We start from the raw sequence: 25,706 nt of genomic DNA, 5'->3' as shown, positions 1-25,706 counted from the left end.
CACAAAAGAACCTATTTACATTCTTCTCAAAACTCAAGATGGTATCTAAGATGTTCTGGACCAATGACCCCAGTTGTGAAAATGAGCTACTGCCTTCAACACTTTTAAACAGTGAACTCTATTCTGCCTCTTTAGGTGCAAGATGGCTCCCCACAGACCTCCAAGATGTCATCAGCGTTTCCCTCCCATGGAACTCCTGCGTCTCAACTAGCCTACGTCAGGTGTGTGCAAGGAGGTGTGTTTCTCTTTGTGCTAGGAAAAGCAGGATGGGTTTAACCACTAGAGAATGAACTTTCTTGGTGCTGGTAGATTAAACTCACCAACCAGTACAAAAATCTCCTCTTCAACATCTTTACAGAGAAAACTCCCAAAGAAGTTTCAATTCTTTCTGTAGTTGTGAGCTCATTACTTACCAGGGAGCTTTCATTTTGACAAGGTGTTGCAGCAGTATTTGCCAGTGTTTCTGGAACTCCAGTTTCATGAGAGGTTACCAGTGCTGTGGTTACAAACAGACATACTAGCCATACTTCATTACAAAACTATTCTGGGATAGATATGTAAGAAAAATACAGAATACATTTGCAATAATGGTTGCTGTTTTTTGGTGATGTTCCCAAAGATGTGGAATTCCTACCCACCTCCTCCAGGAAGTCCCTTGGGTGAACACCTGATGCCTGAACTCAGGGATCCAGTTGTCTCCCACTATCCAATTCCTGCCCTGAGGAGCAAAAAAAAGGAGGGCAAGTGACTCTCTTTTCTTCCTTTAAGAGCTGAAGGCCTTTCTTCTTCTCTCTGTCTACCCTCAAAGTCTCATCATACAGGGTTCTTTACCCCAGAAAAAGTGAGATGACAATTCTGCCTAAATTGCCCTAAAATGGCCTCTACCCTTCAACAGAAATAGAAAGATCAGTTTTCATTTTTAATAGAGGCCCTCATATCCATAAAATCATTGTAGCATTATAATTTTTCATCAACTCAGCATTTACCAAGCACTTTGTAATAGCTAAGTACAGTGAGGGGTGCTAAGGATACAATTTTTTAAAAAGAAAACCTGTATTATAATAATGTATATTGCTATAAAAATACCTAACTTTTCTTGAAGGTCACGTTCTAGACTTTAGCCTAAGCATCATTCACAGATTATCTCATTTAATCCCTATATCCACCCTGAAATTTGGTACTATTATCATCCCCCTTTTACAGATACAGAGCTTAAGTAATTTACCCAAGGTCAGCATGTGATGGAGCCTCAGTCTGAAGCCAGAGCCCGAACTCTTAGAGATTACACTGTTCTTAAGAAGTACACTTTCTAATGAGGTTTGATCTGTCGTGTACTAAGATTTCCCAAATAACTTTATATACTATATCTTATTCTCCCAATTAAAATTTCACCTTCTAGTTAGAGCAGTGCTATCCAGAAGAATTTCTTGCAATAACGGAAATGTTCTATTCCGTGCTGTCCAATAAGTAGTCTCTAGCCACGTGTGGCTCTTTAGCACTTGAAATGTGGCTAGTGAAATGAAAAACTACATTTTTTTTTAAAACTTTTTTTTGGGTTTGTTTATTTATTTGTTTGTTTGTTTATTTATGGCTGTGTTGGGTCTTCGTTTCTGTGCGAGGGCTTTCTCTAGTTGTGGCAAGTGGGGGCCATTCTTCATCGCGCTGCGCGGGCCTCTCATTATCGCGGCCTCTCTTATTGAGGAGCACAGGCTCCAGACGCGCAGGCTCAGTAATTGTGGCTCACGGGTCTAGTTGCTCCGCGGCATGTGGGGTCTTCCCAGACCAGGGCTCGAACCCGTGTCCCCTGCATTGGCAGGCAGATTCTCAACCACTGCGCCACCAGGGAAGCCCCGAAAAAATACATTTTAAATTTAATTTAGTTTAAATGGCCACATGTGGCTAGAGGGTACTGTATTGGACAGCACAGATCTAGAGGATAAGGAAATGGTTTTATTTCTTTGGATTTCTCTATAAAGACAAGGCTTAGGCAAATCAATAAATGCTGAGTTAATGAAAAAGAATAAATGAACAATCAGTAAGGGGGAATTTTCTCCCTCTTTAAACTGTAGAGCAGAAACCTTTATTCTACCGTGACTTTCATTGTAATAAAATGTTATAATAAGCATATGATACAGCCTGCAGTCCTAGAGCAGTTCATGAAGACGGTAAAGAGGATCCTTAAATTATAAGCCATGTTTTTGAAAGGCTGACAAACCATTTATAAATGATGGTTACTACTTTTAAAACACATAGTTATATCTTTGCCTAATAAAAAAAGATCACTGCTTAATTATTTTCTTGACAAAATCTGGGGTCCATAGAGAGAAAAACAAAAGGGAACTCTTGGTGGTGAAAGGATGGAAACAGTCAAGAATTGCAACTCAACGGATATTTCATGCAGAAACTACAGTCTAAAGCAGACCTCTTTACAAATGTGAGACTCAGCAACTGCCAAATTCTCTTTAAGTGACTTTGTTTTGTCACTTATTCATCACATATATACATATAGATTCCTATAGTCAATTCGTTCTGAATATGGGGCTAGATATGATGAATAATAATAGGTACTTCTGAAAATAAACTGGGGCTCTAGATCAAATCAGAGTCTCTGGAAGTAACCAAGTCATGTGCCCTGTGTTTCCTGATCCATACACAATGCAGCTCCTACCCTGCTCCCCACTGGATGTCCACTTTACTTAAAAGAACTCATCTCAAGAAGTCTTAGCAATTTTATCACAGTTTGTACTGCTATGGAACATGTCTCTTCTTTGCCTGTTCTTAAAAAATTCATCTTAGATTTCAAAATCATCAAAGAAGTGTGAGAGCAGCTCACTTTCTCTGGTGATCCCAAACCATGCTCTTCTGATTCAATGAAATCAGCTCTTTACACCTTAGAAGCCTAATTTTCCCTTGGAAATAATTTGCAAATAGCATAATGAATGCCTAAAGAAAAAAGAGTAAAATACCCAGTTCTTCACATTCAAACCAAAAAGATGTAAACCTGAGGTCCAATTTTATACATGCTCAGTATATCATGGGTGATTATTCCATATTTTGCAAGATAATATAGCATGACCACTTGCAACTGAAATCCCAAAGCCATCACTGTTAAATGCTTCGCTCAGTCTTCCACGAGAGGCTGTTACAGCTTAAGCAGCATCAACAAGCCAGAGGAGGCTGCTATCTAGTGTGCCTGTGTCTGGCCTCTGACACACCAATGTTATCGCACCAGCTGCAGGCTCCACCATGAAGTTTTTTTCTGTGCGTAAGGGTAAAACCTCACGGCCAAATCCTCCTAGTCATCTTGCAGTGCTGGTCATGGGACCGTAGGAGGAACAGCTCCCAGATGGGGATGGGAAGTTCACAGGCACTGCCCAGCAGCTGATGCAAATCTTCCCAACCCAGGCTCTCTCGGGTCTTTGCCAAGAGTCGTCCTGGAGGGCTCAATTGCTACGTCCCTATTGCTGTAATGACAGCAACTTGGCAGCATCCGGGATGCTGTGCCTAGGATGGGAGCGGGAGGGGGGAGGAGATGGTGGGCCCCTTTGAGAAACACAACGCCGGAAAGGACAGAAGGATGAATTTATTGTGACCAGTGGTCTCCGAACTGGAAGGAAACTCAAGGCTTTAAAGCTCGGGGAGACACTCTTTTAACTCCAGCTCTGCTCTCAGAGCCTTATTCCCACGAACAGTGGTGGCCACAGCGAGCCAGCTGTAGGAGATGCAGCCCAGGGAGAGGTAAGAAGACCCTCCCAGGCTTAGCCGCCGGGCGTCCGGCCGCCGGAGTCGCAACGAGCTCGCTCCCGGGAGGCTTCACAAAGGGCTGAGGCCTGCGGAGGCCTCGCGCGCAGCTCTCCGGGGCGGAGCCGCCGGGCTCGGGCTGGGGCTGCGCCGGGGCAGCGGAGGCTGCAGCCGCCAGGGGGTGGCGCGGCTGCCCAGACCGCCGGCTCGGAGGTCGCCGGGGCAGGGAGGATGCCGCAGCTGCAGCCCGAGCGGCCGAGCGGAGCTGCCGAGCTCCCCGGCCCCCGCCGCAGCGGAGGGGCGCAGAGCGTGGCGCGGGCCGGGCGGAGCTAGAGGTGGGCGTCTGCCCCGCGTCGCGCCACCCGCAGCTCCCCGCCTCCGGCCGGGCCCGGCAGCCTGTCGTGGCCGATGTCCTGACCGCGGGTGCATCTGCAGGGTTGGCTAGGCACCGCGCCTGGGGAAAGGCCTGAGGAGTCCCGGCGGCGGCCGCGTCCAGTAGCACCGGACGCCGGTCCCCCGGGGCGCGCTCCTGGGCGCTCCTCCCTCCTGCCCCAGCACCGCGTCACCGCAAGGTCCTCCCCCGACCCCTCCTCCCACCCACCCTGGAGGATGCGCTCCCAGGCGCCGAGCGGCAGAGGCCACCGCTCCCAGAAATGCGTGCGCCGGCTGCCTTTCTCCCGGACCCGAAGAGCTGGCGCCCCCGCCCTGTAGGTAAGTAGGTGAGGCGGGGACTAGCCCTCGCAGCCGCCCGCTGCTGATGCTGCCGCTGGGTAGGGGCGGGGGGCCGGGGCCAGGACCCGCCAAACTTGCCTCCCGCTGGAGCTCGGTGCAGCCCTCGGAGGTGTCCTAATGGCGTTGGGCGCAGCCCCCTGTTAACCTGACAGCCTCTTCTTGAGCCCGGGAGGCCCAGCTGTGGCGAAGGAGAGCTTGACCCTTCCCCGCCCACACCCAGGGCCCGGTGGGGTGCGCGCTTCGGGCAGGGGCAGGGAGGATGGGTTGCTGTGTGGATTCCTGGGGGGTGAAGGGGGAAATACCGTTGAATTTTCAGCAGCTCAGGTGGAAATATGTCACCGTATTTTTTCGGCTTGATGAACAGATGCGTTCTTCCTGTTTTCTCTCAACATGTAGCCACGCACAGCGTTATTTCAGCGGCATAGAGAAGTCGCTGTGGATTTTTGTGTATTTCAGAGTTGGCTGGCTGATATATAAAATTGATGTCTCCAACCCTTACAGTCAACATTTTAGGGCCAGTTAGAGAAGGCTCCTCTAGGAGTCAAATATTCAAGAGATAGATGAGGCTGAGGAATTCTCGTGCTGCCTACTTGGGAGCCTTCGGCTTTCGTGAAGAGCGTGGCAAGTTTGACACAGGTGTAGGGAGTTGAGAATCTGCTGGAAGGATGCACGGAGTCGGCCAGCAGAGGCAGCATTGGGCGCAGCCTAGCTTTCAACTGGATGTTAATAAGGTCTGTATTTCTGAGAAGCTGGTTATAAATTCTTTCTCCTCTCCCAAGTGTAAAGTTCATACATCAGAGCTTTTGGCAAGATTATCTCTTAACAGGCCATCGTTTTTAAATTTCGTATTAAGCAATAAGGTTTAGAGTTTTGGAAAGTGGATCATTGTAAGCGCCAATTTTATTAACGTATTAAGGTTTAGAGCTTTGGAAAATGAACCGGTGTAAACTCCAGGAGGACAGTCTTCGTCTTGTTCAGTCCTGTAATCCCCTAGTCTGATGAATAGTGGGCGCTCATTAGTTATTTGTTGAATGAACTGTGTTTCAAGCTTCATCTAAAGACAGTTTAGGATTAAAATGTGTTTGTCCTGTGGCCGTTGAAGTTTAACTGGATTTTAAAAATTACTTCTTTGTATAAATAGTCAAATTCGGTTATCCCAGCATTTAAGTTGAATTTTGACATTTTTAGGACCATATGTTTTCCTTCTTTAATGTGTTATTAAATAAGGTAATTCTCCCCAACTCTTAATATAAGTTAATTTCATTTCTAAGCTTGCAATTTTTTTTTCTAATTGGTAATCAAACTTATTTTAATTAAACTCTAGAACACAATTAAAAAGTACAATTCATGTTTAAAGGAAATTCTAGGTTACTCCAGAGGTAACAATGATTTGGTTAATAAGTGACATATTAACTCATTTTAGAGTTGAGTTGTTGTGGCTGACCTAATTATAATGTATTTATTACAGGTAAAAGTGGAAATAAAGCATTTAGAAGTGTCTGTGATTCCTAAATGATTCAAAATACATGGTATAGATACACATTTTCAACTGCATGGTTTTCCTCAGTATATAAACATATCGGTTTTCAAGTTTGACACCCAGGGTGGTTGTGACATTGCAGGTTTGGAAGGTTTGGTGCCTCTCTGCTTTTAAATCTTATGTTATCTTGAAATAATCAAGGATAACTGCATCACATTTCACTTGCTTTGTTTTTGCACTGTGATACAATATTTCCTGTTTTGTTTTTATTTTCCTGTTACGTAAGTTTTCTGAGTCAGTATTAACCTTTTTTCAGTCACTTTGTTTAACTCCCAGAATTATCTGGGAGTGGTCCAGTCACTTATTTTCTTTCTTTCTCTTCTGTCATTTTAATACCTCTTCACCATCCTTACTACATATTACCCAAAAGACTTATTTTCACAAAACTATGTTAAGCCCTAGTTTATTACTATTGCTTCTCCAGCCTACTTGGGCTCTTCCTAGATGGTGAAGAAATAACACTTTTATGTAAAAGGTAGTGAGATTGGGGGAACCAGCAGTGGGAGGGAGCTTATGAAAAATATGTTATGATTTATTCAAACAGAGCAAAAATTCTCCCATGAAATAAAGATAATTACATTTTACACATCTTATATTTGTAGTCAAGGATATTGAGCAGTTAATTTATATTGTTCTTCCTTGCTCACTTTAAACTTCTCAAAAGAGCCCTCCCCTACGGTTACAGTAAACTCTCTTTACTTTGTTGCAGATAATAAACACTTATTTGTACATTTGACAAAGAGAAGTTGAGCACTTGACTGTGCTAGCACTCTTGACCTTGAAATCAGTTCCTAATGTCAGAATGGAAGAGGCATTTTTCTTTGTGTGTCCTGCATCCAAATGCACAGCGCCCCTGCAATTGAATGACTCACTACCTGGGTCCTGACAAGTGAGCCCCCCAGTACCCTGACTCCACATGCACCACTGGAATGAAATCCTAAGACCTAGATTTACTCTATCTTACTTTTCTATATCTTTCCTAAGGTTTTATTACCAAACCCCCTATCCCTTCCTCGCTAAATGTCCCTTACTGTCCCTTTTTTATCCCACCGTTTTTTATCCCAGCCCATGATTTTTGTTGTTGTTTACATCCAGTAAGATCCACTCAATTTCACATATGTTAGAACCAAAATTGTTATGGTTGCAGAAAAAGTATAGAAAAGAAAATTTGTATAACCTTGAATTTCAAATACAGGGAACTAGTGGATGAAGAATAAGTGTTGTATACTAATCTCCCTTTAAAAATGGTAAAGAATGCCAGAGACAATGAAATGTCTGCTCATAAATTTGACCAGAAGCTTAATTGAAAGAATGTTTATAGAGAGTTGGCTGAACAAAGGCCATGATGTCCACCCATGCCCCTCCAATTCTAGGTGTTTTGCCAGGAGTCTAGCCAGATCTTCAGAAACTGTATACTTTGGTTACCTTGTTTTGCATCCTTTGCACTCCTCCCCCCAAATTGTGCTCACACTGAAGCATTCTATTAATAAAGACAGTCACAAGAAACCTACTGTTATGTTACTTAAGAGATGTGGTTATTAAGATAATAGTTCCTTCTACAGCTCCTGCTTGAAGACTCTTGCAAGAAATTCCATTCAACTCTAAATGCCAAAGAAAAGCTTTACTTCCCCTGAACAATTATGGAGCGTCCATTTTTCATCATGCAAAAATAGAATTAGATAGTTGATTATATTTCCCTTTCTGATTTGGCAACTAGGAAACACAGAGTCAAATTTACAACTTAATTTTAATAACCCTGTAAAAACCTATGGCCTATTATTGATGTTCTAACTTTCCCTTTGGTTTTGAATTTCTGTTCTACCTTGTTTTGTTTTTTTTTTTCTTCTGATATTTTTAATCTAAGTATATTTTCCCATTTTATTGAATTTATTAAGCTGACTCACATCTTTTGTAGAACAAGGAAAAATATAAAACATGAAACCAATAAATGGAAACATGTGCAGAATTGATCTATGGATACAGTATGTTTTGATTAACAAGTTTAATAGGTTCCATTAAATATGCTTTGAACAAGTATTGCAAGTTTAGTATATTTACGCTTATATAGAAAACAATGGAAATGTTTTGGAAAACAATGTTACATAGTTTTGCAAAACTAAGATCCACTTTTTTTTTTAACTATTAAATTTATGTCTACTATTGACTAATTTAAAATTGGTAAAACCATTCAGTTTAAGTCAGTTCTGGATTGACCAGGAGATTCATTCTATTTAATTAAAAAAAAAAAGTCATTTTTAGCCAAAAGGCTAGCCTAAATTAGCTTAACACTCACCACACTGGACCTCACATCTGACCTCTTTCACATCAGTAATTTATTTGATTCATCTTTGTTTTAATAAATCATAGAGATTCTTCCTAGAGCCTCTTTTATTCACCATAAAATTTAAAAGATTGAGCTCCCTGAGTTAATTGATCAGACTTTCTTCATTCTGGTATTTTAACAACTACCTGTTAAGTTGGTTGAATTTAACCACGTAAATAGTTATTTACATCTGTATGGTGTCAACTTCATTTTCATACATTTATCACCCCGGTCCACAGAGAGACTGGCCCTTCTCAAGGGATAGTCATCGGTGCAGTCCAGGAGCTTTTGAGGTAAAAATAATCTGAATTCAAAAGTGCAACTTGAAACATTGAGGAGGGGATTTGGAGAGAGATGTGGGCAAAGTTTTACACAGAGGCATATCATTCCGGTAATGATTCTTTTTAAATCTTTTTAAAGATTTAAAAGTCTTTTTTAAAAAAAGTTTTATTTTTGTAGTAGGCAATACCTTCATGTGATTCAAAAGGTACAAATGGGTAAACATTGAAAGGATTCCCTCTCCTCCTCTTTCCTAGTTACATGCTTCCCCTGTCCACTGGCAACCGGAGTTATCAGTTAATTGAGACTCCTCCAGTGACATTTTGTGCACATACAAGCAAATGTGAACATTCAGCCTGCTCCTTTGATCACCTAATCATTTCTCTAATTGCCTTCTCTCCATTCCCACTGTTCTTTATGGCTCCTCAGATGCTTTGGACTGTTGCCTGCACTTTACTTTCCCCTACATTTCAGCCAGTCTTCCTTCTAAACTTCCCTTTTCAACCTTCTAAAGGATTCCCATCCTGCGCAGGAAGGAGTCCTCCATGAATCTTACTTAGCCTGGTCTCCTGGGCCCTGAGGAATTCATCTCTTGTCCCCTGCCCCTCCCTGTCATGCATTTGACTCACAGTTGTTCCTAACTTACCTCCCCATCCCCAATCGCGGACCCTTTAAGAAAATCTGATGAAAGTTCATGGTCTCATCACACACTAAACACACCATTTTGCCTACATGTCCTTGTTTATGGACCCCAAGTTCAGAATCTCTATGTTGGTACCATAAAACTGTTTGTCACTTCCTGCACATGCGCTGCATATGATTTTTCTTCTCCACGCTGTTTCCTCTGCATGGAACACTCGGTCCTCCTCTTTTCATTAGCAAGCCACACTCAGTTGTGGTGTCATCTCTAGGGGCCATTCTTGGTTGAGATTCTAGAAACTCGTGGAGCCTTCCACATGTAATGTAGTATCCCAAGTAGGCTTCCATACTGGCAACAGGCATTTCTCATAAATAGCAAGATTGCCCTTCTAGTAAAAATTAATTATGATTTTGGATAACATGCTATGATTGGTCAAAAAAAAAAAAAAAAGCCCAAGGTTGAAGCTTTTATTTAACTATTCGTCCCTCCTCTACTCCGCTCCCCCCCATCCTCCGTAGAATACGTGTCTGTATCATTTTCTTTAGCATCCCTGCCTTATTTTACTAATTCTCTCGAAACATTGTGTTAACACTCATTTAAAAAAAAAAAAGTTCATATTTATTATGGCCCTCACCTAAGAGAGTGTTTGTTTTTTTTTTGCCTCTGCCTCTGGGTTTGCCTCTGTAGTTGGTACATAAAGGAGTGAAACCCTCCGAATGTGGTGTTACTCTTAAACATCGAAAGTATTAACCACCAACCCTGATGGATGACATGAACCATCTGGAGACAGTAGCCCATCCTACGAAGTGACTTCTAAGTATGTGAATATGGTATTTTTCTTTCCAGGCCAAGTAATCAGAGGGCGTCCTCTGTGCTTGATTTTATTGCAAAGTGCCTGACACGAGGTAAATTGCTGTTGACTGATTAACAGAGGATTTAGCCAGTAAGAATTTAATAGCATTTTTTCAGCACTGTTCCTGTGGAATCCTCTGGCTAGTGGATGATTCTGATCACTAACCAAACTAGCCATGTAGGATAGGGAAAATCTGTAAGACTGCTCCATAGGTGTGAGATCCCTTGAAATCTTTCATTTTCCTTCTGTAATTCTTTTTTTTTTTTTTTAATTTTAAGGTTTTATTTATGGAATGGATTTCCATGATTTCATCCTGACATGTCTTCATTTTTTGTTTTTTTTTAAATTTATTTATTTATTTATTTATTTATTTATTGGCTGCATTGGGTCTTCGTTGCTGTGTGCGGGCTTTCTCTAGTTGCGGTGAGCGGGGGCTACTCTTTGTTGCAGTGCGCTGGCTTCTCATTGCAGTGGCTTCTCTTGTGGAGCATAGGCTCTAGGTGTGTGGGCTTCAGTAGTTGTGGCACGTGGGCTCAGTAGTTGTGGCACATGGGCTTCAGTAGTTGTGGCTCACAGGCTCTAGAGCGCAGGCTCAGTAGTTGTGGCACACGGGCTTAGTTGCTCCGCGGCATGTGGGATCTTCCTGGACCAGGGCTCGAACCCGTGTCCCCTGCATTGGCAGGCGGATTCTTAACCACTGTGCCACCAGGGAAGTCCCTCCTTCTGTAATTCTGACCTCACTAAGCAAACATCAGATTTACTAATTTGTTTACCCAGACATGTTGATATGAGGAATTGAGTGTGTCTTGAGTAGCAGTAATGACTATTCCAGCCATCCAATAGGTACAGCCCCTGCTGTATGCTGTAAAGCACAATTTTAGGCTATTAGTCTGTTGGGAGGGCTTGCTCAATCCTTATGGTCCCAGGTATTTACAGCTGAGTCCTCAGCCCTGGTTCCTGGTGATTCCCCCAAGGTATAATACTTGCCGGTCTCTAGGCTCCCACTGAAACAGCACGTTCGCAACCCTCTGATATCTTCTAAAATAATTTCAATTTAACACACTTTAACTCTTTAAAAAACATTCTAGGGAGGAATCGTTTTAGTCCATTTGTGCTGCTAGAACAAAATTCCAAAGACTGGATGGCTTAGAAGCAGCAGAAATTTACTGCTCACGTTTCTGGAGGCTGGAAGGCCAAGATCAGGGTGCCAACATGGTCAGGTTCTAGTGAGAACCCTCTTTCAGGGTGTCATGGACTTCTTATTGTATCCTCATCTAGTAGAAGGGGCTAGGGATCTCTCTGGGCTTCCTTTATGAGGGTACTAATCCCATGAGGGCGCTAATCCCATGAGGGTAGATCCCTCATGCTTTAATCACCTCCTGAAGCTCCTACCTCATACCATCACCTAGAGCATTAGGTTTTCAACGTATGAATTTGGGGTGGGGATGGGGGACACAAACAATCTATATGGCAGGAATAGAAAATTCACAAAACAGGAACTACAAATGGCCAAAACATGAAAAAATATTCAACTTCATTGCATCAAAGAAATGCAGACTATAATTAGATTGTAAAAGTCCATAACAATGCTGGCAAGTTGAAGTTGGGTCATTTTCCCTTTTCACAGATGGTAAGAGGTTATATGGGGGTATTATGCCTTTGATGGAGAGCAGTTCAACTCATAGAATCCCTTGGCACCCGTGATTCTGTTCTGAGTACATCCTAAAAAAAATCAGAGATGAGGCTTAATTTCAGTGGTGAGCACATTGTCTCTGGGAGGCAGGTGATATGGTAGATGGGTTAAGAGCAGGGATGCTGGAGCCTGTTGCCTGGCTTGGAGTCCTTTTCCACCGTTTGTCAGCTAGGTGAACTTAGGCAAGTTAATTTCTCCTTGATTTTCTCATCTGTGAAATGAAGATAATAATAGTATCCACCTCTCACATTGTATTGAGAATTAGATAAGTTAATATATGTAAAGCACTTGGAATTCTGTCACAGAGTAAGCAACTATATAAGTATTAGCTATTAGCAAGGTTGATATTGTAAAAATTGGAGACAAATCCAACAATGGAGTCTTTTTTGATGGTATACCAAACAGTATGTACAAAAAGACCCTAATTTGATTTTAAAATGCAGCTTCACGGAAGAAAAGACAGGAAAGTGACAAAATATTGAGACTTTTGTCTCTATTGCTGGGATCATAGGCAATTTCTATTTTCACATTTTATTTGTTATCTGTATATATTACAATGATAATTGTTAGAAATAATTAAAATTAATATATCATAGGATTCTTATATTCTTGACTTTTCTTTATCAGATGCATATTCATTTTGACATATTTTACTCTCTCTTCCTCTTTTCAAAGCTGCTAATATTTCACTTCCTCCACATCTTCACCCACATGCCATCTGCTTGGTATTTTCTTGCATTTAGCTTGCTTGCTTGTTTTATGTATAGATCAGCCCCAAGGCTAGTTCCTCAAGAATAAGTAGAGTAAGTGAAATGATTTATGAGATTTTCATGGTGGTGGCTTTCTCTTGGAAATTTAAGCCAGAGAACGCTGCTTAGGTGATAATGGTACTGTATCCTCTCCACATTGCAGGCACTCAGCTGTATCTCCCACTCCTCACCTGCATAAACTCAGCACTTTAGTAGGGTCAGAAGGGTCCTCAGTACCCCTCATGCACATGGGGTAATTCCTGCCTTCAGGCTTTTGGCTGCCCGCTCTATCTGAATTTCCTTACACATTTCTTCCTTTTAAAGTCAATATTCTGCACCAAGCTGATACTTAATTCCATCAACACTTTCCAAAACATCTGCTCTACCCCTAATTTCAGTTTATTTTGGCACTTAACTATTTGTACTGCAAATTTTTTTTACATCTTTATTGGAGTATAATTGCTTTACAATGGTGTGTTAGTTTCTGCTTTATAACAAAGTGAATCAGCTATACATATACATATATCCCCATATTTCCTCCCTCTTGCATCTCCCTCCTACCCTCCCTATCCCACCTCTCTAGGTGGACACAAAGCAGTGAGCTGATCTCCCTGTGCTATGCGGCTGCTTCCCACTAGCTATCTGTTTTACATTTGGTAGTGTATATATGTCCATGCCACTCTCTTACTTCGTCCCAGCTTACCCTTCCCCCTCCCCGTGTTCTAAAGTCCATTTTCTACATGTGCATCTTTATTCCTGTCCTGCCCCTAGGTTATTCAGAATCTTTTTTTTTTTTTTTTAAGATTCCATATATATGTGTTAGCATACGGTGGTTTGTTTTTCTCTTTCTGACTTACTTCACCCTGTATGACAGTCTCTAGGTCCATCCACCTCACTACAAATACTCAATTTTGTTTCTTTTTATGGCTGAGTAATATTCCATTGTATATATGTGCCACATCTTTATCCATTCATCTGTCAGTGGACACTTAGGGTGCTTCCATGTCCTGGCTATTGTAAATAGAGCTGCAATGAACATTGTGCCACATGACTCTTTTTGAATTATGGTTTTCTCAGGGTATATGCCCGGTAGTGGGATTGCTGGGTCGTTCTATTTTTAGTTTTTTAAGGAACCTCCATACTGTTCTCCATAGTGGCTGTATCAATTTACATTCCCACCAACAGTGCAAGAGGGTTCCCTTTTCTCCACACCCTCTCCAGCATTTATTGTTTGTAGTTTTTTTGATGATGGCCATTCTGACCAGTGTGAGGTGATACCTCATTGTAGTTTTTTTTTTTTTCATTGTAGTTTTGATTTGCATTTCTATAATGATTAGTGATGTTGAGCATCCTTTCATGTGCTTGCTGGCCATCTGTATATCTTCTTTGGAGAAATGTCTATTTAGGTCTTCTGCCCACTTTTGGATTGGGTTGTTTGTTTTTTTGATATAGAGCTGCATGAGCTGCTTATATATTTTGGAGATTAATCCTTTGTCAGTTGCTTCTTTTGCAAATATTTTCTCCCATTCTGAGGGTTGTCTTTTCATCTTGTTTATGGTTTCCTTTGCTGTGCAAAAGCTTTTAAGTTTCAGTAGGTCCCATTTGTTTATTTGTGTTTTTATTTCCATTTCTCTGGGAGCTGGGTCAAAAAGGATCTTGCTGTGATTTATGTCATAGAGTGTTCTGCTTATAGAGTTTTATAGTGTCTTGCCTTACATTTAGGTCTTTAATCCATTTTGAGTTTATTTTTGTGTATGGTGTTAGGAAGTGTTCTAATTTCATTCTTTTATATGTAGCTGTCCAGTTTTCTCAGCACCACTTATTGAAGAGGCTGTCTTTTCTCCATCGTATATTCTTGCCTCCTTTATCAAAGATAAGGTGGCCATTATGTGTGTGGGTTTATCTCTGGGCTTTCTATCCTATTCCATTGATCTATATTTCTGTTTTTGTGCCAGTACCATACTGTCTTGATTACTGTAGCTTTGTAGTATAGTCTGAAGTCAGGGAGCCTGATTCCTCCAGCTCCATTTTTCTTTCTCAGGATTGCTTTGGCTATTCGGGGTCTTTTGTGTTTCCATACAAATTGTGAAATTTTTTGTTCTACTTCTGTGAAAAATGCCATTGGTAGTTTGATAGGGGTTGCATTGAATCTGTAGTTTGCTTTGGGTAGTATAGTCATTTTCACAATATTGATTCTTCCAATCCAAGAACATGGTATATCTCTCCATCTGTTTGTATCATCTTTAATTTCTTTCATCAGTGTCTTATAATTTTCTGCATACAGGTCTTTTGTCTCCTTAGGTAGGTTTATTCCTAGGTATTTTATTCTTTTTGTTGCAATGGTAAATGGGAGTGTTTCCTTAATTTCTCTTTCAGATTTTTCATCATTAGTGTATAGGAATGCAAGAGATTTCTGTGCATTAATTTTTTTATCCTGCTACTTTACCAAATTCATTGATTAGCTCTAGTAGTTTTCTGGTAGCATCTTGTACTGCAAATTAAATATAGGCTTGCTTTATGACTTAGTTGTTCTTACAGTTAGCTTGTAGGGGTTGTGTTTTGTATTACTCTATGCCCTTCAGGTTTCTAGCACATGGTTGTCCACATGCATGCACATGGAACACAAGAAGACTGGATGTTGCTGTGTTGATAACATTCTTAGGAGATGGTTTATGAGTTTTCTGTTCCATCTTCCTCTATGCCCATCTTTCTCATTCTTTTATTTTCAAGATCAGAATGTTATATCATTTGGTTCTCTCAGTCTTACAGATATTTGCCTGAAATTTTGATAATAGATTTTCATTCCTAAAGTCTAAAAACTAAAGGACTCAATTGCAAAGAACATCACAGTTACTAAATGCATTTACAGTTAGGGTCCAGTAATATACAGACTAATCCTAGTTGCAAGGATAACTATCATCAGCTGTAAAATATTGCTTGTTTGATCAAGAGAGTTTCAGGAGTTTGCCAGAGAATGTGTTTAAAGTTTGTAAATATTTTAGATTCTCATAGGTCTTGTGTTTCCTAGAAAGGACCAAATCCTAGGAAATATTTTCATGTGTCTGGTCTCATAGTTTGGACCAATGGTTCTCCAGTGGGGTTCATGAGCCCCTTGAGGGTATGGGAAGAAATTGTTAGAATGTCTGTATCATCTTTTCATGACTTCTATTTTGTTATATGTTTTATACTGCATGTATTAGTGCAGAAGACATTTTTTATGTGAAAAATATATGTATTAGGATTTTATGCTCGGATGCTTTTATTGACGTGGAATATAACTTTAGAAAATGGAGACCATTAATCTAAATAAAAGGTAAGACCTTATTGTTCTATAACCAAAGTCAGTTTCTGTTATGTATTTAGCCATAACAAATAAAAAGTCAACTTATTAAACATAAATCCTATGTCTAACCTGAACTAGAAGTTGTAATGTATGTCACCGTGGGTGCGTGCATGTGTGCACATGCACACTTGCTCATACATGTAGAACATGAGACACTCCTTTTGAGAGCTTACAGTCTGATTGAAAGGAATGTGGGAATGAGGAGCCATTAATTAGAAAATGGTACAAGATAGCATAAGTGTGTGTGAGAAATGTAGCAGTATGAGTTTGTTAGATTAAAATTGCTAAAGTGTGGTAAGAGTGGCATGCCACAGTGGTGATGCTACATTCTCAGAAGATTTCAAAACTCATTTTATGTTAAGAATTTTCCCTGATAATCAGGTCAGTTCTTAGTCCATCTACTCAATAAGCTGTGCTTGAATTGTCTCCTGGGTACAGATGTTAACTATGTGAGCTTTCTGCTCTAATATTCAAAATAATATTTACCGATGCTCTCAATCATATGCTCACATTTCCTTTAAATTATATGAGAAAGTGGCAGAATAGACATGATGGGGAAGTAATAATATTTTTGAGGTAGTATCCTTTTGGAACAGTGATAGTGTATAAGATTTAAGATAAGTGAATGTTTCCTAGAGCTGCTCTGACAATTACCAAAAACTGGGTAGCCTAAAACAACAGGAATTCATTGTCTATAATTCTGGAGGGTAGAAGTCTAAAATCAAGGTGTCGACAGGGCCACGATGTCTCTGAAACCTGTAAAATAATCCTTTCTTGCTTTTGTCTTGTTGTGATTTGCTGTCTGTCCTTGGCATTCCTTGGCTTGTAGCTGCCTAACTCTAATCTGTGCTTCTGTCTTCACGTGGAGTTCTTCCTGTGTGTCTTGATCTTCACATGGCCATCTTCTTATAAGGACACCAGTCATATTGGATTAGAGGCCCACCATACTCCAGTATGACCTCCTCTTAACTGATTACATCTGCAGTGACCCTGTTTCCAAAGAAGGTCACATCCTGGGTTACAGTGGATACAACTTCAACATTTTTGGGGGGGGTGATGTGACACAGTTCAACCATAACAATAAATAATATCAAAGTCTGTAGGTGAATGTACCAAGACGTACATAAGTCACGCTTGGTGTCAAGTGATGCCTCCTTATAGCTAAACTTCCATAGCCATGCACATTGGTTATGAGGCAAATGACAACTGGAAGGAAGGGATGCTTTCTTGGCTGTTTTTGTTAATTGGTTGCTTCTGTCTCTGGGCTTTGGTATTCCAGGCCTCGGTAGAATTATGCCTATAGATAGTAACATGTACTGTGTGGTTTTGATCTTCCTGGTAAAAATTCACAAAGTAATTTGTGGATTAGGATATTTCTAAAGATGTGTTGGGTTTTTTGTTGTAATAATACTGCATAACAGCCTCCAAATCTTAGTGGCTTAGAACCACAAATATTTATTTCACATTCATGAATCTGCAGGTTGACTGTGGTTTGGCTACTGTTGGGTGGGTCCAGCAGGGCTGGGCTGGACTCCAAAGCTGAGGTAGGAGTTCAGGTCTGTTCCACACATCTTCATTCTGGGACCCGTGCTGAAGAAGGGAAAGCCACTACCTGAGGCATACTTTTCTGGTGGAGAACAGAAACTTGCCAGGCCTCTTAGAGCCTTAAGTTGAAATGGGTACACTGTTAGTCCTCAGTCTGTTGGTTAAAACAAGCCACATGGCCAACTAGGTAGAGAAGAATACTCTGTGTACTAGTGCAAAGCACCACAAAGTGGCATAGCAGAGGGTTTGCATGTGTAATTCTCTTACAAGGCAGGAGTGCCTAATTGAGTACAACAATCCAGTCTGGCCAAATGGCCAAAGAGCCCATTTTCTTTTGAATTCTGCAAGAACTTTTATATCAAACAACTTAATAAACCTTTAAAAGAAAACATACTTAAACCATAGAGTTGGTTTCTTAACCCAGTCTCTTGGAAAATTAGAATTGAATATCGTACGCATAATTTTTTTCAAAGAAGAGGTCACAGTACTTCCTGATGCTGGTTTAATTTTGTGTTGAGCAGATTTCCTGCCCCGTAGCACTTTTCACTATGCTTCTTCCTGAACCCACGTTTGAATATTTCCCACATTTTGTGCCGTACCAACCAAAGCACTACACGCGCCTCTCCATTTTTGCCTTACGCATCCGAGGGTAGGGTAGAATTCCAGTCCTCTTGCGCATGCTCTGATAGAGAACATTTTCATTAAGGATAAAACTCTTTCTGGTTTACAGACATGACTGTTCATTGGGTAGCACTGTTGAACTATAACTGGAATGGTGGTTTTTGGTGTTGTCCCACTTCAAACACCTTCCCTAAGAACACTGGCCTATGTGACCTGGCCCTTTTCTTTCCATTGGTACTTCTCTGTGCATAACAAATTTTATTTGGCATTACTTTCTATCATATCCTTTTTTTCTGATTGTTTTACTTTTGTAGATTTTATTTCCTTATCAAAAATCGAAGTTTTCTCAGAGTGTGTTGAGTCCTCTTTATATGCATAGGTTTTAGATAAATTGTACAGTGACAGGCATAAAACAGGTTCTTAGTAAGCTTACTGATTGAAGAGATTGCTTGTCAGTATGTGACAAGGCACTATTTTGGAGTAAGTGTAAATTGTTTATTGCCACCTGTACATTCCATGTAAATAAATATGCTGAAAGCGTATTAAAAAGGGTGATAATTCAACTATTTTTTATTTTGCATTTTTACACATATTGGGTATATGCCAGTGTATTTTGAAAATAGCATTCAATTGCCAATACCATCCACATGGGAACAAAGAAGCATGTGACTTTTCCTCAGTGAAATGGCAGTTCACCTGGTAAAGTGAACTTCATGTCTCTTCACAGTCCCAAAAGACACTCTAATTCTTGGAAACTAGTGTTTGCAGTCCATATACTGTATGTTCTTTGGAAAGGCATTCCATTTATTACATCTTTCATCCATCAAATTTTATTGGTTTTGTTTGCATCAATTAACCCTAATTCAGATCCATCAAATAGATACCTCCCATCAAATAATAATAATAATAATAATAATAATAATAATAATAATAATAATTAGTAGTAGTAACCACTGGCCACACTTATTTCTGTCCTAAAATTGAAGGAGTTGGGGCATGATGCAAGACCAGAACCCCTGCAGCAGTGATGGCATTTGCTGTGAGCAAAGGCAGCTGGTGTAGTGATTCACATTGGTGCTTACTCTCTGGAAGGCCTTGGGGAATAGGCTTGAGTTCTATACTAGTAGAGACTCCAGAAGACTGTGGAACTTTTTTCTTTTTTTTTAAATTCCTTTTCGGCCAGGGCTAGAAGATACCTGCAAAAAAAGTCAAATAGGCCAGAGATCCTAGGATTTTAGCAGTGGGTCTGTCGAATAATATTAAAATGAATTCCAGAAGTAATTGAAGACAAACTTTTCTCCCCATGTCACCTGTTTGTTTATTGATGCTGTTTGGAACCTACCACCTTTAGACTCACCTTAGAGATGATCTGCAGTGATTTTACAGTACTGGAGCAATAGTAGGGGGTGTCCCTAGAAACTACCTCTGTGGGGATGCAGGCGTCAGATCTTTTTCAACTCTTGTGAGGGTAGGGACAATCATATGCATAGAGCAGACAACCAATAAATAGTGACTGATGGTGAGAAAGAGGAAATTTCCTCTTATGGTTGAGACGTGAGATCAGCAGAGCAGACTCTGTTCTGTTTTCATTGTCTCCAATAACTTTTTATATGACTTTCTGCGTATTTTTCCTGTTTAATTTGTCTTTGTGTACAGGTAGAAAACTGTACAAGACTGAATTCTTATATCCTTATAAGTATTAATGAGAGAATGCATGCAGTATATTAAAAACCTCGGTAGAAGTTTATAGAATCATAATTTTTAGTTCTAAAAAGAACCTTCCGTTTTAGCCCCTAAAAAAAAAAAAAGGGACTTTTGTAACTTAAAATCAATAAAGAACATTTTTAAAAAAGATGAAAATTCCAAAAATTCCATTTTTAAATTCTGATTCTTTGTATTTACTAATTTCGTTTTCAGCGGGGAAATAATTGGATTGGCAGAAGATTACTTTTCAAAACAACAGAAACAAAAAAAAATTTGCCAACTGCTAAGGGAAATATTTCTGGCATATTCAAAGTTATATTATTACTTCTGTCCTTAAAACTTAAGAGGTAATTCACTTAATTTAGTGAATTAAGTGAATGTGCTTTCCAGTTAGCTCTTTAAAAGTCTAATTCAGTGCAATAAATGTTTATTAAATGCTTGAACATGTTCAGTGCAGTGCATTTATTAATGAATAGCAGTGACTAACCTGAATACAGTTCAGGATCAATGTCCTAAAAGACAGTTGACCAGAAAACTGGTGTTCACCCTCTTGTTCTTTTAATGGTGGGTAAATCTGTAAAGAACCAGGCAATTGACATGAAAATTCTGTGTAGTAATATTGCCTCTCATTAGAGGCCATTATGAGTGGTTCTGACTTTGGCATTAGATAAAGCTGATCATTCTGGCTCTAACTTTTATGGCTGTTTGACCTTGAATAAATGTTTCAACCTTTCTAAATTTCAGATTCTTTATCTAAAAAGGATTGAGAATATGAACTCTCATATAGTCATAAAGATTAAACAGTGTGTGTAATAGCATTGAACAAAAAAATCTGGTGCATACGGTTAATGTTCAATAAATGTTTTAACTGTTGCTGCTTGCTGTCATCTCTACATTCATTCACCCGGGCTGCCTGGCTTGAGTTACTTCATGATCTAATGTTTCTGTTTAGGGGCAAATTTGAGTCTGGCTCTCCAGGTGTTGATGAAGGTAGGTGTAACTTTCATGAACACAGGAACATTTGGGCTTGTTGAAATCTCAGTGGAGAGAATTTTCTGTTCCATGGGGTGCTAGACTTGATAGATACCTCTTGGACACATTTCATCTCTATACCAGGCCTTTTACAGATAAGGAAACTGGGATCTAGAGAAATTGAGTAACTTGCCCAAGGCTACATACCTTGGAGATGCTAGAGTCTGGATTCCAACTGGGCTTGTCCTGCTTTAAGGGTGCTGTGCTGCCTTGATAATAAGAGTCCGAGGGGTTAGTCAGGTAAAGCACAGAGAATCTTGAAAACAGAGAACGACTCAGGTGTGTGGAGTTTGTAAGATCTCAGCTTTGAAGGAATTTTTGAAATTAAAAAATTTTAATTAAAAATGTTAGTTTATCCATGGAACTTGACTTTCCTCTGTAACAGTGGTTTTCAGTGAGTGTAGTGTTCCCCACTGGGGTGCAGTTTGGTTGGCATGGTTCCTGGGGAGGGGCACTAGCATTTAGTTGGGGGAAGCAGAGGTGCCAAGTGCCCTGCAATGAGCAGGACAGTCCTAGACAACAAATAATTGTCCTTCTATTTCGAATTTCTTGTCATCTGTAGGACCTACATGAATATTTATTGGGACATTCTAAAGAAAAGAAAAAGATTGGTTCTAAATTACTATGTATAGAAATTCTGGTTATTATTTATAGCACTAGTTTTTATTCTAATGTTCTGTGCACTCCCGCCTACCCATTACCCACCCCCTCCCATCCTCTCACCTCTGCTCTTTAATCTTCCTGTACTTCTCATATGTAGTGAAATTATTTCTGATCTTATTTCACCTATAGCTAAACTTGTCCTAAATAAGTTGGTATAAGCATCTGAGTGTTTTGTTGTGTCTTCTAATGAAATTGTGCCTCAGAATTTACTTTATTATTATAAATTATTAACTTATAACTTACCTGTTATAAGCTACTTCTCTTTTGGCATTATATTGATTTTTGAAACTTGAGAATTTACATATTGAACTACCTGTTATCAGTTACTTTCCTTTGGGGCATTACATCGACTTCATAAAATTCAGTGTGTTAAATGGGTTATATTATCTATCAACTTCATCTCAGCATTATAAAGGGCATGTTATAAAATACTTATATACAGTTGACCATTGGAAAATGTGGGGGGTTAGGAGCACCAATCCTCCATGTAGGTAAAAAAATGTGTATAACTCACAGTGGGCCCTCTGTATATGCAGTTCCTCTATGTCCGAGGATCCTGTAGGACTGTACTATAGTTACTGAAAAAATATGAGTATAGGTGGACCTACGAGGTTCAAACCCCTGTTGTTCAAGGGGCAACTGTATTTATTTAGGTGAGGGGTGTTGATTTTTTGATAAGGTTGAGAACTGCCAGTCTACAGCGACCCCACAAAATGGTTGTCCAGCTTGTGCTCAGTCATCTTTGGCGATTAGGAAGCTGCTGTCTCTGGAGACAGCTCTTTACATCAAGCCCTTATGTTGAGCCAAGACGCCTCTCCCTCAATATCCGGTGCCTAGTCCTAGGCACACCCTTGAAGTTCTATTGGTACAGGGCTAAACCCTCTACCAGATAAGATCCTTGAGGTATTTGGAAATAGCTGTCCTTTCCTCCCAACTCTTTCCATGCTAACCCTGACCAGCTCCTTTGACTACTATTCTTAAAGTTTAATTTTATGTTACTTAATCATTCTGTTTGTTCCAGTTTCCTTATATTTCTCCTATACGGTAGTGGGAGACCCAGAGCTAAGTGCAGTAATCTTGATATATTCTAATCCTCAAAAAGGGTGGGACAGACCACCATAGTCTTTTTTATTCTGGGTTGATTGCATTAGTGGTTTTGTTTTGTTTTGTTTTGTTTTGTTTTTGCCAAGGTGGGGTGGGAGGGGTTGGGAAGTAGTGGCATCGCACCCCTGGGTATGTGGATCTTACTGTCACCTCAAACTGCAGGTCATATTCACTTGTGCTCATGCTGGGTTCTCCCTTTCTCTCATTCCTTAGCACCTCTCCCAGATGTAGAACCCCAAATTAATCTACAGACAGCTGATGTCTGTCTGAATTGAAATGCTGTTATCCAGGATGTTATTTATCCCTCCAGAAGTCTAATGAGGCCCCTATTTTCATTCAAGTCAGTGGTGAATTTACTGATGAGGACCAGGCTTAAGGACGAACACTGCATTAAGCTGTTAACATCTTCCCTCCAGGTTGAAGTTGGAGGTCAGCTCCCAGCTCCGGGTTGAGGCCGGTCAGTTGGTCAGCACATATCTCTTGGTACAGGGGTTCAGTGCTTTCTGTAATGCATCTAATCATAGAAGCATCCATCCATGTCTAGGCCACATTTCTCAATCTTATTCATAAGCAGATCAAGAGAAACTTACGAAGTGCCTTTTAAGTACAGTTACACAGTGGTTACCTAATTTCCTTGATGCACTGGAACAGTAACTATGTCCAAGAGGGAAATTAGGTCAGTAGAATTTGGCGAGGCCACCATTCTGTGAACATCCTCCCCTCTACCAGCCCTATACGAGAGCCACACCAGACCACGCAGGCCTCCCTGTGTACCATGTGTTCCCTCCCGATGGCTCGTACATCCTCATTCTGCCTAGTGAGACCAACCTCTTCTGCATTCAGGATCAAACTCCTGTTTCTCCCTCGTAGTCCAGCTCTGCCATCATCTGTGGAGTTTCCCTGACCCTCCTTCCCTTCCTGGCAGAGTAGTTGCTTCCACTCTGTGCTGTGTGGTTCCTTGTACCCACCAATATCGGACCACTCGTCTTACCAGCTGATGGGTGTCCGTTGCCTGTTCCACCTGAGCTCCCTGGCCTGTGAGTGCTGTCTTCATCTTTGTATCTCCAGCAGAGTACTTGGTCCATGGTAGATGCTTCAAAAAGGGATCTGCTTGTTTGTTGTTGTTGTTCTGCTGAATGGTTGGTTGTCTGTGAACATTCTGGATCTCAGGGTTCACTGCCTCCTCTTCTAAGTCCTTGCCAAGCTGCCTTTAATGATCATGTCTAAAGTTTTGCTACGGATCTATGTGATGTTCTCCAGTGTGTAATTTGCACACTCCCTTTTCTATTTTGTTGAAAATTTAAAAGTATTTGCCTCTTGTCAGGCTTTTGGCATTTTCCACATATTCAACAACTCCTGACCCTGCCAGTGATGTCTTAGAAATCTCATTTGCACGTTCTCTTCCTAGAGAGAACTTATAAAGTGATCTGTCTAGCCCAGAGTTGGTTCTTCATTTAGAGCGTCTAGGAGATTTGATGAAACCTCTGTACTCATCTTAGGTAAAAGAGCACTGAAACCCACACTTGTTTAATTCTTTTCAGGTCTAATTTCATTTCCCTAGGCAAAGAATAATGGAGTAGGAGTTGATGAGGTCTCCAGTCATTTTGCCATCCATTGCCTTTGTCCCATTCAAGTGATAGACCACTGGCCTGTCCTTGATCATCCCCTTGATTCAGGCATAACTTTTTAGTTCTTTGTTGCCATTAAGTTCTGTTTTCTGTTGCTTTGCTTCTGTGACACACATTTGTTTATCTGGGGGTGTTATCTCCTAGATGCTCCCCTACATGTTTGTGGCAGACTTTTGTTCTATTTCTGTGTCTTTCTTCCCAGGTTTCTTGTTCAAAAGAGTATTCAAATTTCTGACCTTGGTTAACACTGATATTTGAATACCCTTTATGTGTTTAGATGACAGTATGGCTTTGAGAAAGACTGAACACCTGTCATATTTCAGTATAAGTCTAAGTATTTTCTAGGAGGAAATGTCTGCATAGAACGGTACATTTTGGTCTGTTCCTTATGTGGCCAAATTTATTGTGACCAAGGCTTAAAGCATGTTGTTTTCATTGTTTCATTTGTATAATAGGAAACCTGTTGTTGGGAAAACAGTTGATGGACATCATGGGTGCTCTGGTGTTTTTCTAGTCCTCGCTGGTTATACCTGAATGAACAAGGAGCTGCAGTGTAGCTGTGAAGCCAAAAAGCCACCCTGGGCTGTGTGGGTCCACGCTGGTTTGATGTACTTAGGGAGTCTGGTAGCTCTGTCCTTAAATCCCTTCTAAGTGGCGTCATGGGGAGCATCAAACATTTGCTGGTGACACAGAAAATACTTTGTCTTCAACACAGCTCTTATGAAGTAAGGATTTTGTATGTGCCGGTTTCTTTTTGTTTTTTTGTTTTTTTGAATAATGAACTGAATGTAGGTTTAAATTGACCATCCTGATTTAAGATTACAAAAAAATATTTAGATAGAAGATACATCTTGTGTTCCCTCATACACCGTAAATGCAGGAGACTCTTGTAATTCTGTAATACACCGTAAATGTAATACACCGTAAATGCAGGAGACTCTTGTAATTCAGTGTTTGGACGAGTCTGGGGTTTATTGATGTGAGGAGAAAGTCAGCATTAAATGAAAAAAGGGCTTTTAAGAAGCCCATTATAACCACTTATAATGGAAAATGTAGTTCCCATTAGAGATTGATTTAAAGGAGCTCTGGTTCTTCACTGAAGCATGAAGGCTGCTGGGTGGTGCGCCGTGCAAATCATTTTTATAGCATCCTTTGCTGATCTCTTTCTGGTTAATCTGTTGGTGTGTCTAGACCTGAAAGAACTGCATCTGTCTTGTTTAAGAAATGTATAAATTCCCAGAAATTTAAAAGAAACCAAAGATTTGGATTTTTTTTATTTATCAAATAGAAAATGGAAAAAGGGCTCTGCCAGTTCTAAACAGACACAGCAGCACCAGATGTCAGTTCTTGGATCATTTAATCTTTTTCTCTTGTACTTATTTTTGTCAATATTTTCCCACTAGAACCACATATTAGTTTCTGGCTCAGCTTGCAATATAAAAATTTTCCAATTAGATTGTTATGACTTCATTTTTATTCATGAGGGGAAATCTAATAAACAGAGATCATCACATAT

General features: G+C 40.3%; 1 protein-coding gene across 6 annotated transcripts in view; it reads left to right on the top strand.

The window, feature by feature from the left end:
• NCOA7 (nuclear receptor coactivator 7) overlaps positions 1-25,706 on the top strand; it is a 155,051-nt gene that overhangs the window by 6,049 nt on the left and 123,296 nt on the right. For 2 of the 6 annotated variants that reach the window (XM_057527597.1, XM_057527599.1), the window contains exon 2: positions 136-221. The gene's annotated coding sequence lies outside the window, so the exon portion shown is untranslated. Of the gene's footprint in view, positions 1-135; positions 222-3,426; positions 3,739-3,780; positions 4,453-5,184; positions 5,205-25,706 lie in introns of those variants that run through there. The other 4 variants (XM_007190802.2, XM_007190801.2, XM_057527598.1 and 1 more) reach the window with 3 other exon arrangements.

Source organism: Balaenoptera acutorostrata, chromosome 14, assembly GCF_949987535.1.
Source record: "Balaenoptera acutorostrata chromosome 14, mBalAcu1.1, whole genome shotgun sequence".
Taxonomy (NCBI): Eukaryota; Metazoa; Chordata; class Mammalia; order Artiodactyla; family Balaenopteridae; genus Balaenoptera; species Balaenoptera acutorostrata.
The sequence above is the reverse complement of the archived record's forward strand: the minus strand, read 5'-3'. Positions and strand labels throughout refer to the sequence as shown.